Here is a 17,771-nt window from a genome sequence, read left to right as displayed (position 1 = left end):
ATTTTTTAATTTTTTTTCCTTGTCGATCTTCCTTCTTTTTGGACTCTTTATCTTTATCCCGGTAGGTGAATCCAGATTTTGAGGTTTCTCCTAGTCGAGAATTTTCTTCCATGTTAATGTATTTCTCCGCTCGTTCTTGCACTTCGTCCAGAGATGTGGGGTACTTCTTTGATATGGATTGGCTAAAAGGTCCCTCTCGTAGGCCATTGATGAGGCCCATGATGGCGGCCTCTGTTGGCAAGCTTTGTATGTCTAGGCATGTTTTGTTGAATCTCTCCATGTAGTTACGAAGACTTTCCCGATCTCCTTGCTTGATTCCTAGCAGACTGGGGGCGTACTTAGCTTTGTCTTTTTGGATGGAGAATCTGGCCAGGAACTTTTTGGCTAGGTCATTAAAGCTTGAGATGGACTTTGGAGGTAGGTTGTCGAACCATCTGATTGCTGTCTTTGTGAGAGTTGTTGGAAAAGCTTTGCAACGAACTGCATCTGAGGCGTCGATGAGGTACATTATACTTCTAAAATTACTGAGGTGATGGTTGGGATCTGTAGTGCCATCGTATAAGGTCATGTCCGGAAGTTTGAAGTCCTTAGGAATTTTGGTCTTCATGATTTCCCTAGTGAATGGATCTTGATCTTTGCGTGAGTTATCCTCAGGGGTGGATCGAGTAGCTTTGGCTTTGAGATCGCCTTCGAGTTTTAGAAGTTTATCTTCTAATTCTCGACGTCACCTTACCTCTCTCTGTAGATCCTTGAAGAACTGAAGATTGATGGTTTAGAGGTTATAGTAAACTCTCATTGTAAGTATAGTTACTAAACCAAGCAATCAACCTTTCTTACAAACGTTTTGGTTGTCACAAGTAACAAACCCCTTTTAAAATTGATAACCGAATATTTAAACCTCGGGTCGTCTTCTCAAGGAATTGCAGGGAGGTATGTTCTTATTATTGGTTATGAGTTTGTAAATTGGGGTTTTGGAAGTAAGGTGGGAATATGTTATATGACAAATAATTTAAATGGTAATTAAAAATAAATAAATACCGTAAAGCAAACTTTTGGGCAATGTATGAGAAATTGGAAGTCCAGAATTAGTTATCCTTATCAATAACAATGAAAGTCGAATCTTAATTTCACTTGGTCAACCTTTACTAAAATAAAGGAAAGTCAAGGGACTAATTAGTTTGATCTTCGAATCCTATTTATTTCCTGAGAAAAGGTTGGGATTATTGAAGCTCAGTTCAATTAGCAAAGATAACAGTTATCAATTATGTTGAGATAAGATAACTCCTGAGTTATTGATTTCTTAACCAAAACCAAAAGAAAAAAAGTAAATCTACTGGAATAAAAATGCCTTCAGATGTAAAGCAACAATAACATAAATTAAAGAAAGCAATCATGAATTGAAATACCTCAAATAACATTAATTAAAAAAATTATATGTAACATGGAAGAGTTCATAAATTAAATAAAAATAAAGAACCTGGGATTGAGAGTCACTCCTAAAACTAAGAGAAGTCCTAAATCCTAATCCTAAGAGAGAGGAGAGAACCTCTCTCTCTAAAAACTACATCTACTCCTAAAATTGTGAATACGAAAGCCTGTTTATGAATGGATGCATTCCTCCACTTTATAGCCTCTAATCTGTGTTTTCTGGGCCGCAAACTAGGTCAGAGACAGCCCAGAATTCGCTGGTTGCGAATTCAAACATGCTGAATTTCTGTCACTGCGACGCGGCTGCATGGGTCACGCGGTCGCGTCACCTAGCGTCAGGGCAACTATGGCATATTATATATCAAATCGAAGCCCCGGACGTTAGCTTTCCAACGCAACTGGAATCGCATCGTTTGGACCTCTGTAGCTAAAGTTATAGCCGTTTGAGTGCGAAGAGGTCAGGCTGGACAGCTTAGCAATTTCTCCAGCTTCTTGTATTCCTTCCACTTTTGCATGCTTCCTTTCCATCCTCTGAGCCATTCCTGCTCTGTAATCTCTGAAATCACTTAACACACATATCAATGCATCTAATGGTAATAAGAGAGGATTAATAATAAGCAAATATAAGATCAAGGAAGCATGTTTTCAATCATAGCACAAAATCAGGAAGGAAATATAAAACCATGCAAATATTATGAATAAGTGGGTAAAGAGTTGAAAAAATCCACTCAATTGAGCACAAGATAAACCATAAAATAGCGGTTTATCAACCTCCCCACACTTAAACATTAGCATGTCCTCATGCTAAGCTCAAGAGAAGCTATAAAGATGAAGAGGAATGGTGGAATGCATGAAATGCAACCTATGAATGCAACTACATGCTAAATGATTTTACTTACTTGGTTAAGAGTAAATAAGTTCTTCAAGACAAAAGTAATTCAAATTCCACTAATTCAAATCATACAATAAAAAGCAAGTAAACTTGTAAGAAGATAGCTCATGAAAGCAGAGAACATAGAATTAAGCCTTGAACCCTTACTAGTAGTGTATATCACTCTAATCTCTCAAGTGTATAGGGTCAATCACTCTACTCTTCTCTAGTCATGCTTTCTAAAATTTGTTTTTCACCTAACCAATCAACAATATTTAGTATATCAATGCAAACATCATGAGGTCTTTTCAAGGTTGTAATGGGGCTAAGGCAAGGGTAAGGATATATGTATATGGCTAAGTGAGCTTTATAAATTGAATCTTTAATTAACCTAAGCTTTCACCTAATATACATATACTCTATATAACTCTAAAATCATGCCTAGCTACCCAAAATTCCCACTTTTACATCACATACTCATGTATCAACTTTTTTCTTTTTAATTTATCACATGTGCATTGATTTTTCATTAACTTAACATTGGGGTAATTTTGTCCCCTTATTTATTTATTTATATTATATATATTTTTTTTCTTTTCTTTTTATAGAAAAATAAACATAACTTATCAATGCACATGGATTTTTAATTTTTCTAGTCTCACATGAGTAGGTACCCAAATTCCAAATATTTTATCAAATTAAAAATATAACACATTCCCTTATTAACCCATGTTCCCACAGTTTCCCCACACTTAGTTGATGCACAATCTCTATCTTAAACTAACCAAAGATTCAATTGGGATAATTAATTTGTTTTCCGCTTAGGGCTAGTGATGTGGTAAAATATAGAACAAATGGGAGTTTACAAGGCTCAAAGTGGCTGACAAGGGTGATTTAAAGGGTAGGCTTATTTAGGATAAGTGAGCTAAAATTAAATAATGGCCTCAATCATATGCAAGCATGTAAATACACTAAATAATGGACATATAGATTGGAACAAAATATGGATTACAATCATAGAGAAGGAAACACACAGGAATAAAATATTTATGGTTAAATAGTGTAACCATATAAATAAGCTCAAATCTCATAGGTTGTGTGTTCTTTAACTCAAAAACCATGTTCCAAATACAACTTCAAACAAGTTTTAATAAAAAAAAAATTTTTCAATTTAAATTAGTGAAATTTTTCAAAGATAGGGTCTTAAAAAGAAACTTATTATTTTAACCAAGCAGTAACTAAATGCATAAAATCAAATAAATATGCAAATGCAACAACTAATTTAACGAACAAAATTAAAACATTGGTGTTGAGACAGGAATGTACTAACCCACGGAGATCGGTATCGACCTCCCCACACTTAAAGATTGCACCGTCCTCGGTGCATGCTGAGATGTGCAGGTGGATGGGTTGTTTCAACTGTTGCTTTTCTCTAAGGAATGGACTTGTCTGTCTTCCCATGTAAACGTCTTCCGGTTCTCTTCCTGGTGGCCATCCTGAAAGAAAAAGGGAAGAAAGGTAACCCAATAATAGAGATAAGAAAATAAATGAAGTATGGTTGGGTTAATGCCAAATGAAAAGGGTCTCATTTACATGGTAGCTACAACATGTAAGTGAGAAAACAATAGAAGCCATGGCATACCACTGGTGCAAAATTTGCAATAATGGGGAAGAGAGTGGGGAATGAAAATATCAATAGAAGTTCATGTCAATGCAAATGAAGTGCAAGTATCATAAAGATTGGCATTGGCAGATAACTAATAGCATCCCACAGTGTAAAATAAGTCACTAAGCACCAAAATAATTCAAGATGCAACAGTTGAATAAGAGCATTTAACACCAATGGTAAAATAATAATTTTAGAAAAGAAAAATAAAAATTAAAATATGCACAAAATTAAAATGCAATCGATGAAATATGCAATTAAATAAAATAAAATAAAAGATAAGAAGAATGAGAAGGGAAAGAAGAGAAAAGAAAGAAATAATAATAAGGGAAAACAAAAATAAGGATTTGGGGAAGAAAAGATAAGATATTTTGGCTAATGGGGATAATCTGTGCGCCGCATGTGACGCGGACGCGTGAGTGACGCGGTCGTGTGGTGCACGATAAGGTCAAGTGACGCGGATGCGTCGGTCACGCGGTCGCGTGACCCGTTTTATGCTACTGGCGCGAGGGCAGCCTCGCTCTCGCACAACTCTGTGTTCAAAAATCATTAATTGCCAAATATTGGGTGACGCGATCGCATGGGGCATGTGATCGTGTGAGTGGGCAATTATTGGTGTACGACGCGGACGCGTGGGGCACGCGTTCGCGTGAGAGGGACTGCGCATCCAGCGCCAGTCCAGCACCACTCTAGCACAACTTTCGGCTGTGCACCATTATTACGTCGAAAATCATGGCACGCGGTCGCGTGGGTCACGCGGTCGCGTGGGAGGCCATTATTCCCATGTGACGCGGACGCGTCGGCAACGCGGTCGCCTGGGTCGATTTGTGCCACTGGCACGCCTCCAGCCACGCTCCAGCATGACTCTCTGTTCGTTTTTATTTTCTCCCCTCTCCTTGCGACGCGGACGCGTCGCTGATGCAGTCGCGTCGCGTGGCGTTTTTTTTTTATCTGAAAAGAAAAAATGCAAAATGCAGTGTTAATATGAATGTGATGCAAAACTCCAGGTTCAATACAATAAAATAAAACAAAACTTGAAAACAAATAAAACTAAATAAAAATGAAAAAGGAACGATTATACCATGGTGGGTTGTCTCCCACCTAGCACTTTTAGTTAGAGTCCTTAAAGTTAGACATTTGGTGAGCTCCCTGTTATGGTGGCTTATGCTTGTATTCATCTAGGAATCTCCACCAATGTTTGTATCTCCAGTAACCTCCGGGGTCCCAAACTAAGCATGTAAAGCCCTTAAGAAGCTTCAAACAGATTCTTAGGCTCCCGGGGTAACAAGTGTCAGAGCAGATTCCAGGATCCCAAATCTTGCTTTTACACCCATCTTTGTCGGGATCTGTATTTTTCCAACTGGGTGATAAGTAATTTGAATTCTCACTGCAGCTACCAAACAGCTTCCTAGAACTATTCAGTTGAGCTTTACACCAACCTTTGCGTTTAAACTTAAAGCTTCCAACCATGATGAACCTTGCAGGACAATTCTTACCACTGGCCATCTTCCTCTTACTCTTAATGTTACAGAGAGCTCTAAGTTGACCATCCGTCTCCAGTAGCCCATATTCAAGTGGAATCAGAAAGCTAAGGGATATGAGTTTTACCCACTTGAATGTTGTGAAGGATGATGGCAACTTAGGGGGAAGTATTTTTAATGAAATTGCAAGCTCCACTCCCTTGTGCTTTTCTTTGATAATTACCACCTCTTTGCAAGCTTCTTCAATTTCAACCTCTTCCTCTTGGTAGCTTTCTTCCAATTCAATCTTCTCTTCATTGCTTTCCAAGGGCATGGGAGGTTATGCTTCTTCTTCTTGAATCCCCATCTCTTGATCAACCTCTTCTAAGTCTTCAACTGTGATATGCCTTGGAGGTTGTACACCCTCCTCAGCATCAATTTCAAACATCTTAGAAGGGGGTTCTATGTTTTGACTTTCCCAAGGAGGTTCAGCATCTCCTAAGTCTTCAACCAATTCTTCTTCTTCAATAATTCCGGCTTCCTCTACTTGTTCCGGTACAAAGTCATACTCCGTACTGTTCACTGAAGTTTCTAGTATCTCCTTCATACTACGTTCTTCATTAGATTGTCCACATGAAGCCATGGGGGTTCCTTGAGTGTCCGAACGTCGGGAAGCTAATTGACTCATTATTGCTTGCTCCAATTGACGAATGGTTGCATGAAATCGATCCACTGTTTCCTTGAAACGATCCTTTGTCTCTTGATGCACTCGGCTTTCATAAATAGGATCATAGTGCTCTTGGATTGATGGATATGGAGATGGTGAATATTGAAGTGGTGGTTCTTGTGAGTAATTGGGTTGGAATTGGGGTGGTTCTATATATGGTTCATATGGCTCATAAGGTGGTTGGTATGGTGGTTGAGGGTTAGGGTCATATGGAGGTGAATGGCGGAAAGGGGCTTGTGAGTATGGTGGTCCAAAGTCATGTTGAGGAGAGGATTCATAGGCATATGGTGGTGGTTGTTGATAGTCCATTGGAGGTGGTTGTTGCCATGAGGGTTGATCAAATCCTTGTGGCTCCTCCCATCTTTGATTGTTCCAACCTTGATGCCTGTTCTCATTGTAATTTCTTCTTCCTGCAACATTATTGTAACCAGACTCATAGCCAAAGGGGTGAGAGTTCATAGTGGCAAATAAAAATTAAAAAAAAAATTAAATTAAAAGGTTATTTAAATTTTGAATTTGAAAATTAAATTTTGAAATTTTTAAATTTGAATTTTGAAAATTAAAATTTGAAATTTTGAAATTTGAGTTTTAAATTTTGAATTTTTGAATTTAATAAGGAAAGAGAAAAACAATAAAATGACACCAAACTTAAAATTTTTAGATCAAAACGAAGAAAACAACTAAGAACAACTTGAAGGTTAAGATGAACACGAAGAACAACTTGAAGATCAAGATGAACACCAAGAAAAAAATTTTTGAAAGTATTTTTTTAATTAGATAAAAACCAATAACCTCTTAATTTATAAAAAAGCAAAAATAATAACAAAAATAAAAATAAATAAACAAGTAAAAGAAAATATTTACAATAACCAATAATAAGGCACACGTTTGCAATTTCCCGGCAACGGCGCCATTTTGAAGAACTGAAGATTGATGGTTTAGAGGTTATAGTAAACTCTCGTTGTAAGTATAGTTACTAAACCAAGCAATCAACCTTTCTTACAAACGTTTTGGTTGTCACAAGTAACAAACCCTTTTAAAATTGATAACCGAGTATTTAAACCTCGGGTCGTCTTCTCAAGGAATTGCAGGGAGGTATGTTCTTATTATTGGTTATGAGTTTGTAAATTGGGGTTTTGGAAGTAAGGTGGGAATATGTTATATGACAAATAATTTAAATGGTAATTAAAAATAAATAAATACTGTAAAGCAAACTTTTGGGCAAGGTATGAGAAATTGGAAGTCCAGAATTAGTTATCCTTATCAATAACAATGAAAGTCGAATCTTAATTTCACTTGGTCAACCTTTACTAAAATAAAGGAAAGTCAAGGGACTAATTAGTTTGATCTTCAAATCCTATTTATTTCCTGAGAAAAGGTTGGGATTATTGAAGCTCAGTTCAATTAGCAAAGATAACAGTTATCAATTATGTTGAGATAAGATAACTCCTGAGTTACTGATTTCTTAACCAAAATAAAAAGGGAAATAGTAAATCTACTGGAATAAAAATGCCTTCAGATGTAAAGCAACAATAACATAAATTAAAGAAAGCAATCATGAATTGAAATACCTCAAATAACATTAATTAAGAAAATTATATGTAACATGGAAGAGTTTATAAATTAAATAAAAATAAAGAACCTGGGATTGAGAGTCACTCCTAAAACTAAGAGAAGTCCTAAATCCTAATCCTAAGAGAGAGGAGAGAACCTCTCTCTCTAAAAACTACATCTACTCTTAAAATTATGAATATGAAAGCCTATTTATGAATGGATGCATTCCTCCACTTTATAGCCTCTAATCTGTGTTTTTTGGGCCGCAAACTATGTCAGAGACAGCCCAGAATTCGCTGGTTGCGAATTCAAACATGCTGAATTTCCGTCACTGCGACGCGGCCGCATGGGTCACGCGGTCGCGTCGCCTAGCGTCAGGGCAACTATGGCATATTATATATCAAATCGAAGCCCCGGACGTTAGCTTTCCAACGCAACTGGAACCTTGTCGTTTGGACCTTTGTAGCTAAAGTTATAGCCATTTGAGTGCGAAGAGGTCAGGCTGGACAGCTTAGCAATTTCTCCAGCTTCTTGTATTCCTTCCACTTTTGCATGCTTCCTTTCCATCCTCTGAGCTATTCCTGCTCTGTAATCTCTGAAATCACTTAGCACACATATCAAGGCATCTAATGGTAATAAGAGAGGATTAATAATAAGCAAATATAAGATCAAGGAAGCATGTTTTCAATCATAGCACAAAATCAGGAAGGAAATATAAAACCATGCAAATATTATGAATAAGTGGGTAAAGAGTTAAAAAAATCCACTCAATTGAGCACAAGATAAACCATAAAATAGCGGTTTATCAATCCTTCCCGACTTCTCGTTGATGCTGGGTTTCTTTTTCAAGTTGCTTTAAACAATCTTGAAGCGCTTCTATCACTCCCGGATTTGATGAGTTTTTGTCCCCGTTAGATTCCGGGGTATCTTTCAATGTAGTGTCTGCGTTTTTGTGCGTTGTTTTATCCTCTAGATCTGAATCGTGGTCATTGTCATGGTCGTCCGCCATGGTGATGGGATGACTTCCAGGTCCCTGGCAACGGCGCCAATGTTCCGAGGGTTACCTGAAACTGTAGGTCGATCTCGAACGAGATCTTCTGTATTGGTCGGAGATGACGTGGCCGGCTGGTGGGTGGCGGCCGGAGCTGTCGTGTCCGACTTGTTGGACTGGCTGCACTGCTGATCCTTGGTCATCGGAGGGTGGGGGGTACCTGCAAAAGACTCCGATGCTTAAGTTAGCATGGGTATTAAATAGATTTTTTGTAGAATCAGAGTATGAGTTATACCTGGGTGCTCCAGTGTATTTATAATGGTGTAGAGTGACCTTTTTAGATAAGATAAATTAGTTATCTTATCTTATCTTATCTTTGAGTTGAGGTCAGCTTATCTTTTAAGGGAACCGCCCTTATCTCTATAGGCTTGGACTGCCTTTGGATTTGGGTCATGTTCCTCTATTTGGGCCCCTTACTGGGCTTTCCTGTTGATTCAACCGACCTCTTTGAGAAGAGGTCGGATAGCCTGACCCGAAGAGGTCGGTCGCTTTATTACTGAACATCCCGGATCGGATAGCTCGACCCAGGATATGAACACCCCCTATAAAAAGTAACACTGTTAACTTAAAAGTTTTTTTGTAGCTAATTTTTTTTTTAAATTGCACACCCCAAAAAATGGAGTTTTTTCTAATATTTAATTAAAAAAAAAAAACAAAAATTAACCTGGTTGGGCTCTGGCCATAAATGATTCGAGATAGCTAGAAACTTAAAGCCAATAAATAAAGAACTTTTAATAACTAAACTGCAATGATACAAGAAGTAATCAATATATATAATTAAATTTAATAAATAATACTAACAAATATATTAGAGTATACGGGTCAAATAATATATATGAGCTATTAAATATTTTACATAGATGATTAAGATTAAACTAAAAAGTCATAAAGTATTTTAAAGTGGTCGTCCATTCATCATATATGCAGACTCACTTTTTGTTGGCAAAATAGCATATCTCATATATATATATATATTCTTACTATTTTTGGATTTTCATAGTATTTCTTAACCTGACAAGTTAAGAATTAATCCGCTATGGATTGAAGTTCTATTTAATAGTTTTTCATTAGCCAATAAATTGTTACAAATACGAGATGAGATTCGAATATCGAATACTTTCTTACTAATAATTTTGTAACAAAAAAATAATTTGTCAGAAAATACAATATTTTTATAATAAGTTATTTATTTTTCATAAAATTCAAAGATTTTTTGTAACTAATAAGAAATTTTTTTTAAGATGTTAAATATAAGATCTCGAATTTTTGAAAATTAAAATAATGAGTTATTTATGATTTATTATATTTTTTTAGGATTTTATATTCAAAAAATTATTTCACTAAAAATATTTAAGACAAATTGCGATACTGAGTTTAAAATTATTTTGGACTCATATAAATTTCATAATAATGCGGTATTTTCTTATCTAAAATTTAAAATTTTAGTAATTAAGAAATAATGAGGATTTGATAATTTAATTTAAAAATTAATATTTTTAGTTTAATTTTATGAACTAAAAAAAACTAATTAGATTATCTCTAATTTTAAATTAGAATATTTATTTGAAACCAATTAATAAATAAATAATATTCTTAAAGTAATTTTATTGAAATACATTTAATTTTCAACTACTATTCTACCTCTAATTTTATGCAAATTCTTATATTACCCTTATTCTTTTAGCTAATTCTAATTCTAATTTTACAAAAACACTCACTCCTCACCATCTTTCACTCAGCCGCATGATGAACCGAAATATTCTTATGTCGGTTAGAAATTAGCAATGTATCCAATCGTGAGTATAGTCTAACCAACACGCAAATATCACATTAAACAATTCTAAAATCTATGACCGAGAGTATTGATATCGGGTCGTTCTCCCTAGGAATTGCCTTAGAATGCACATCATTGATTAGGAAAGCTTTTGTGGTTTTGAGAGTTGGTGCAAGAATTCAAGCTAACAAAAGCAAACAACAATTAATTGAGATAAAGGCCTTGGCTAAGGGTAAGTATTGGAAGTTCCATCATTATAGTTTCCTTCAATTATGATAAGAATTGATTATTGCTTCACTTAGTTAACCCCCTAATAATGGAGGAAAGTCAAGTGAGAGTAACTAACTTGAGTCACAAGTCCTAGTCTCACCCTATGAAAGTCTAGCTTTAGTGCACTCCAAGTCAATTAGCAACTCTCAATTCATAATCTACAATTGATATCCACTATTCAAGTGTCTCCAATAACTCAACCCCTAAGCCAAGTAAGAGAAATCTACTCCATAGCTAGGGTTGTCATTATCACAAACAATTGGTAGGCAATCATAGAAGACATGATGTAATTGAGAGAAGAAAATTGAATTAAAGCTATCTAATCCAAGCAATCATCAACAATCAAGAAATTAAATGAAATTACACAATTCATTAATCCACAATCAAGGTAACAAAGTCAAACAAATCTAGATCTAAGATATTGAATCAAAAGAGTATCAATTAAGAGTAGAAGAAGAGTGGATCTACGACTTGTATCACAACAAAACTGAATTAGCAATGGATCTCACCAAGAAATCCAAGAAGAATTGCAATGGAAGAAGTGAAATTCTAGAGAGAAGTTGGAGTTTCTCTCTCTAAAAACAAAATGTAACTAACTCTCTAAAAATATCTCCAATTATGACTCATTGTCCCAACACTCCTAACCCTTTGTCTTCTTAAGCTTTTCCTTCCAAAATTCTGCTCCAAAACAAGGCATCGGACTCCCTAAAATCGCTGAGCACGTTTTCCTTTTAAAAAATCACGCGCGCACATCAACGCATACGCGCACTATACGCGAACGCGCACTTGGGGTCTTTTGCGATCTGCGCGCAGGCGTACGGTGCGTGCGAGCGTCATAGGAAATATGGCCCAGCCATATAAGCACGCCGGCTCCTCGCTCGACTCCACTGCGCTGGCTCTGGGTGTACTCATTCACGCGTACGCGCAAGGTGTGCGTGCGCGCACATGTCCAAACTTCAAATCTTTAATTTATTCCATGCTCCTTCCATTCATGCATGCTTCCTTCACTCCTCTTAGCCATTTTTGCCCTGTAACTTTTGAAACCACTTAACAAACGGATCAATGCATCGAATGGTAATATAGGGGGATTACAATATATCAATTTTGATGCAAAAGAAGCATATTTTCATCTATGAGGCAAAATGAGAAAAGGAACACAAAATCACGCAGTTTTATATGAATAAGTATGGAAGATCATTGATAAAACTCTTAAATCTATGCATGATAAACCCTAAAAATAGGGTTTATCAACCTCTCCACACTTAAAGTATAGCATGTCCTCATGCTAAAGGAAAGCAAAAGATCAAAGGATCACAAGAGAGTGAGACTCATGAGATGCAATCTACCTACATGAATGCAACTAAGGTGTAAGCTACTATCTACTTGGTCAAGAGCAATTCAATTTTTCTAGAATACACACACACACACACACACACACACACACACACACACACACACACACACACACACACACACACACACACACACAATTGTTCTATGCATATATATATATATCATGAGGTCTTTCCTTAGGTTGGAATGGGGTTAGGATCAAGGTAAGGTTATATATTTGGCTAAGTGGGCTAAAACTGAATCCCTTGATTAACTTGAGCTTCCCACCTAGCCTATATAACATCCTATATAATTATGTACTAACCTAACTACCCATTCCTCACTCTTTCACATACTCATGCATTTACTTTTGATCATTACATATATGCATTGATTTGTCTCTAAGTCTTACTTTGGGGCATTTTGTCCCCTTTTATTGCTTCTCTTTCTCTTTTTTTTTTCTTATACATATATGTATATATGTTTTTTTTTAATCATATGTATTTTTTTTCAACTTTTCACAAGAACATTAGTGCATATGGTCTACACATTTAATCAACACATGAGTATGTATCCACTTCTCAATATTTTCAACAAAAACAACATGCTCTTATCTCAACCAATGCTTTTCCCCCCGTTTTCCCACACTTGAGTGGCACACACACACTAGCCTAAGCTAATCAAGGATTCAAATAGGGACATTCATAGTTTTTTGCCTTTGGCTTGTGATGTGCTGAAATTAAGAATAAGCGGGTTAAGCGTAGGCTCAAAAATGGTTGCAAAGGTTGTTATAAGGTAAGGTCATTTGGGTAAGTAGCTAAATGAATTGATGGCCTCAATCATGTACATGCATTCATACATATAAAAATGGACATAAAGAGTCAAACAAATTAAAGATCACAATCATAGAGAGAGAATAATGCACACAAGAAGGAGAGTAAATGGTTATAAGATGCAACCACGCAATTAGGCTCAAAACTCACTTGCTTGTGTTCTTGGCTCAAAATCCATGTTCCAAATTACATTCTTCGAACAAGCTAAGCATAAAAAATTTTCAAAATTGGTAGGGTTGTCCCAAAATTCTAGTTTTCTAGGAGAGAAGTCATTACTCTAACCAAGTGGATTTATTAAGAGATACTAATATGCAAAGGGGTTAAAAAGGTGAAAAACCTAATTATGCAATCTTTCCTAATTAACAAAAGAGATTCAAGGAATTTATTCGGGTGTTACCTATGAAGACCGGTCGGCCGACCTCCCCACACTTAGAAGTTGGCACGGTCCTCCGTGCCTTGAGTGAGATGCAGTGGTTGATCGGCTTCCGAGTGTCCATCCTCTTCTTCATTATCGCTTTCCTCATTATCGGTGCCGGTGGATGTGGAAATTTCCGGTTCTTCCATAGGTGGTGCTAGGTAACTGAGAAGCTTCTTAACAAAAGTGTATCGGTGTTGGTTACGCCGCTCATAACGGTCAAGCTTCTTGTGGAGGTCCTCTATGCGTTGCCTGGATGACTTTGGAGGTGCAGCGGATGTGGTGGGAATGCTCATGGGGACGGTTAGGTTTGGCTCCTTGGTGTCCGTCGGAGGGTAAAGATATCTCCCGTTTGGAACAACATCGCCGTCTATCGGGATAATGGCCCTCCGATCCTTAGTCTCTCGGGGAACACCGGCTGCGGCAACTAAGTCGGTCACTAGAGCGGGAAAGGGTAGGCTCCCCTTAGCGTGGATGCGGCCCATAGCTTGGCGAATGAGACAGGGAATATGCATCGGTCTCTCTGTGAGGACACACCAAACCAACAAGGCTAACTCGGCAGTGATAGATGAGCCATGGGTTCTTGGGAGCACGTAATGGGCTAGAATTTGGGCCCATGCCTGAGCCTCTATATTGAGAAAATGTGCGGTGATGCCCTTGGGCCGGGGTCTCATCCTTCCTCGAATTCAGAATGATTCGGATATAGCAATGACCTTGAGGATGGAATCCCAATCAAACGCATATTCGCACCGTGCCGACAAAATCTCTTGATAAGCATCAATCCCTTCCACTAACGGTCTAGTCCTAAGCACACTTTGAATGGCCTCCTTCGTGACGGGAACTTGTCTTCGGCGCACAAATACCGATGCAAGGGATGAGGAGTGGTAATTGGTGTAAAATTCTACCACCCAGGACAAGTTTGCTTCCCGCGGCTTCCTCAATAGGAACTCCCATTGCCGCCGTTCGATGCGGGGCATGATGAGCGGAATGACATGAGCCGGAGGGGCTAGAAGAGGCTCCGCATGATAGTTCCTTGGTTTGATCAAGGGGTAGACAAGTTCACAATAGCGGTTGGGAACTTGTTCGGATCCCTTGCCGGATTGTCCTTTTCCAAAACATCAATGTTAGCAACGTTCCTTGTCTTATTGGGAAGGGGCTTAGCTCTAGGTGCTTGTTGTGCTTTGCTAGTGGACCGTGAGGGTGCCTTCTTCAGTGCCTTTCCATTGTCTCTTTTGATCACCATCCTAGAAAAGAGGGAAAGATGGTAAAATTAAGCCCAAATAAGCACGAAGAAATGATAAGCATGCTAGTGACAAAGCATAAGAGAATAGGTGACTTAGATACATGACAGCTGCAACATGTAACCAAGGCAAAAATAAAGATCATGGTTAATCACTAGCGTGTGATGTATGAGTGGTATATGCATGCAAACAAGAAGCATGAGAAGCACATACTCTTAACAACAATAACCAGAAGTGAGAATTAGGGGATGAACATGTAGAAATGAAGCAAGAAATGTAGTAAGCTCAATGCACATATGAACAAGCAAGTGAAAGAGAAAGAACACCAAAATAGAAGAGCTAAATCAAATGTAACACTAAAAATTCATGTGGGTCTTCCATCAAACACTTGGTGTGCATCCCTTTTTATGACAAAAATTGAGAGAAGGGTGACAATGTAACATCCCATAAAGCATCATCAACCATCATATCATACCACAAATTGCAAAAGAAAGCAAGTAAGTCAAACCAACTCATCAATGCAAGAGTGATCTCCACTTGTAACGCCCATAAGAAAATGAAAAGAGAGAAAAAGAAAATTCAACAAACAAAGAAAAAATGAATGAAACTAACTAAGAGGAAGAGTAAGGGAATGTAACTAAGGAAAGGAAGAAGGAAAAAGAAAACTAAACAACAATAGAAATGAGAAGTACCTTGAGAGGAAGACGAGAAATGGGGTAGGAAAGTGAGAGAAAAGGTAGTGAAGAGTAAGAGAGAGGAGAGGAGAAAGAGAGGTGTGGTACCACCGGAAGTGGTGGTTGCCGCCGGTGGTGGCGGAGAAGAGGTGGTAGAGATGGTAGAAGGGGGTAGAAGTGAAGAAGAAGGGTGGTGGTAAGAAGAAAGAAAGGAAATTGAAGGAGAAGGGCGCGCTCTAATGCAATTGGTTCGCGGAACCGACACGCGTGCGCCATGCATGCGTGCGCATGCATGGGCAGAAATCAGTAGGGGCGCGGACGCGCACAGTGCGCGAATGCGCGAAGGGGCGAAATGCAGGTGTGCGTGCGAGCGCCATAGGAAATATGGCCCAACCATATAAGCGCGCCAGCTCCTCGAATGGTAATAGAGGGGGATTACAATATATAAATTTTGATGCAAAAGAAGCATATTTTCATCTATGAGGCAAAATGGGGAAAGGAACACAAAATCACACAGTTTTATATGAATAAGTGTGGAAGATCATTGATAAAACTCTTAAATCTATGCATGATAAACCCTAAAAACAAGGTTTATCACCGCACACACACTCACCTAACCCTTTCATCCTCGCTCACAAAGAAAGAAGAAAACAGAGAAGAGACCTAACCTTAATCCCTATTTGCATATTTCCGAACGCCACTCTCCCTTCTTCACCCTCTACAGCCACTCTCCCTTCTCACTTGTGTTGTTACCCCACTCTCTCACCAGGCCATTATCCCTTGTCGCTCCCCTTCTCATCCGTGCCGTCGCCACTTTTTCTATTTGCGGCATCGTCCATTCTCTTATTCGTTGCGCGTCCCATACTTCGTCCTTAGTCCATTACTCTGTGCTCTGCTTTGCATGTTCGTCGGTTGTCCCTCCTCCAATCCTCCTCCACTTCCACTTGGCTTCAAGTGTGATACTCTCTCCTTCTCTATAAAATATATTACACTTAGGTTTTTGTGCTTTTGTCCTAGTATATAAATCATAATCTATGTTCTATGTATAATCTCCTTCTGTAGATAAATCTTAATATGTGCTTCTTAGCCATGGTTCTGTTTTAGGATGAACCTTTGTATCAATTCTAGTTAACTAGGTTTGCTGATTTATTATATATTCTTTTTTATTTGATTTATATGGTTGCTGAATTTTTCTATGTCTAAAGTTGAGAATTTAATTTAGTGTTTCTATATTAAATCTTGGTGATTTAATCTGATTTTGAAGTTGTGACCTTTTAAACTATTACTTTTGGTAGCATATATTGATTGGTTAAGTAGTTTATAATCTTCTTGTGCTTGAATTATTCGTGAGGCCTGGATCATTAGAAATGGATGCACAATAATAGATTTGTAGTTGACTCCCTTGGCATCAAAGTATTAATAGAACCTATCATTCGTTAATTTTCTAGGGAAAGAAAAGAAAACTTCGTTGTGAGCTTTTCTAGCATATAGCTGACTATCCACTATTTCATAGTTAAATTCTCATTTTCATTCCTTCCTATTTCTTTTTTTTTTACTCATGGAAATAATTCTATAATATTAAGCTTGTATGATTCTTTTGGTGAGTAAATTATTACATATTAGGCTCAAAAAACGCATTATGATATACTTCGTAAAACATATTTACTAGTACTATTCCTTGAAAAATGATTCAGCTAATGCTTAGGCTTATCTTCTTTTCATTTTCTTGCTCATGCTTGTAGGTTTACTAAAATAGATTATTCTCCTCATATTTTGTGCAAAATAATAAAAGGAAGGGATGATGGAGAAAATAATATTTTTACCTTGTGCAGCAGTATCTTAGCAAATTAATCAACTATGTCTACAAACATAAATACTAATGTAGATACCTACAATTTTAAAGAAGCAAGTATGTGGTTTAACACATTTACCTCACTATATCAACTGCCAAGTCTTAGATGTGATTTATTTATATTTTTCATTTTTTTTATTTTCAATGTACAATAAGGAACTGAGATATATAATGTATAATGAATTTTGTAGAAACAAGATCAAATTTGTGCAGCCAAATTGAAACATCTCTAAATAAGTGAGTGAATACTTATTTTTACATGATATTGTAACTGGGCCTTTTTTTTGTTAGTTTATTAATTAAGTCATATTTTTTAGAGCCATTGAATAGATAAAATAGATATTTTATTAAGTCCAAGGCTTGGTTATTATTAGGTTAAGCTTTAAACATGGTTTGAACTTTTTTAAACATGTATAATTTTGATATTTGTATACGTTATAATATTTTAGTTCAATGACTAAAATAAAAAAATAATATGAGATTTATTTTAGTATAGAGACAAAATTGGTATCTAATTAATTGAAGGTTGTGGTAGGCTTAGAGAAGGGGGGTTGAATCTATGCCTTTCTTATAGTTGCTGTTATGACCCTTTTTAAACAAACTTTCAATTCTGATTCTGTTTG

The sequence above is a fragment of the Arachis ipaensis genome, chromosome B8 (assembly GCF_059453495.1).
Source record: "Arachis ipaensis isolate K30076 ecotype BB chromosome B8, ASM5945349v1, whole genome shotgun sequence".
Lineage (NCBI taxonomy): Eukaryota > Viridiplantae > Streptophyta > Magnoliopsida > Fabales > Fabaceae > Arachis > Arachis ipaensis.
This window is presented reverse-complemented; position numbering follows the sequence as displayed.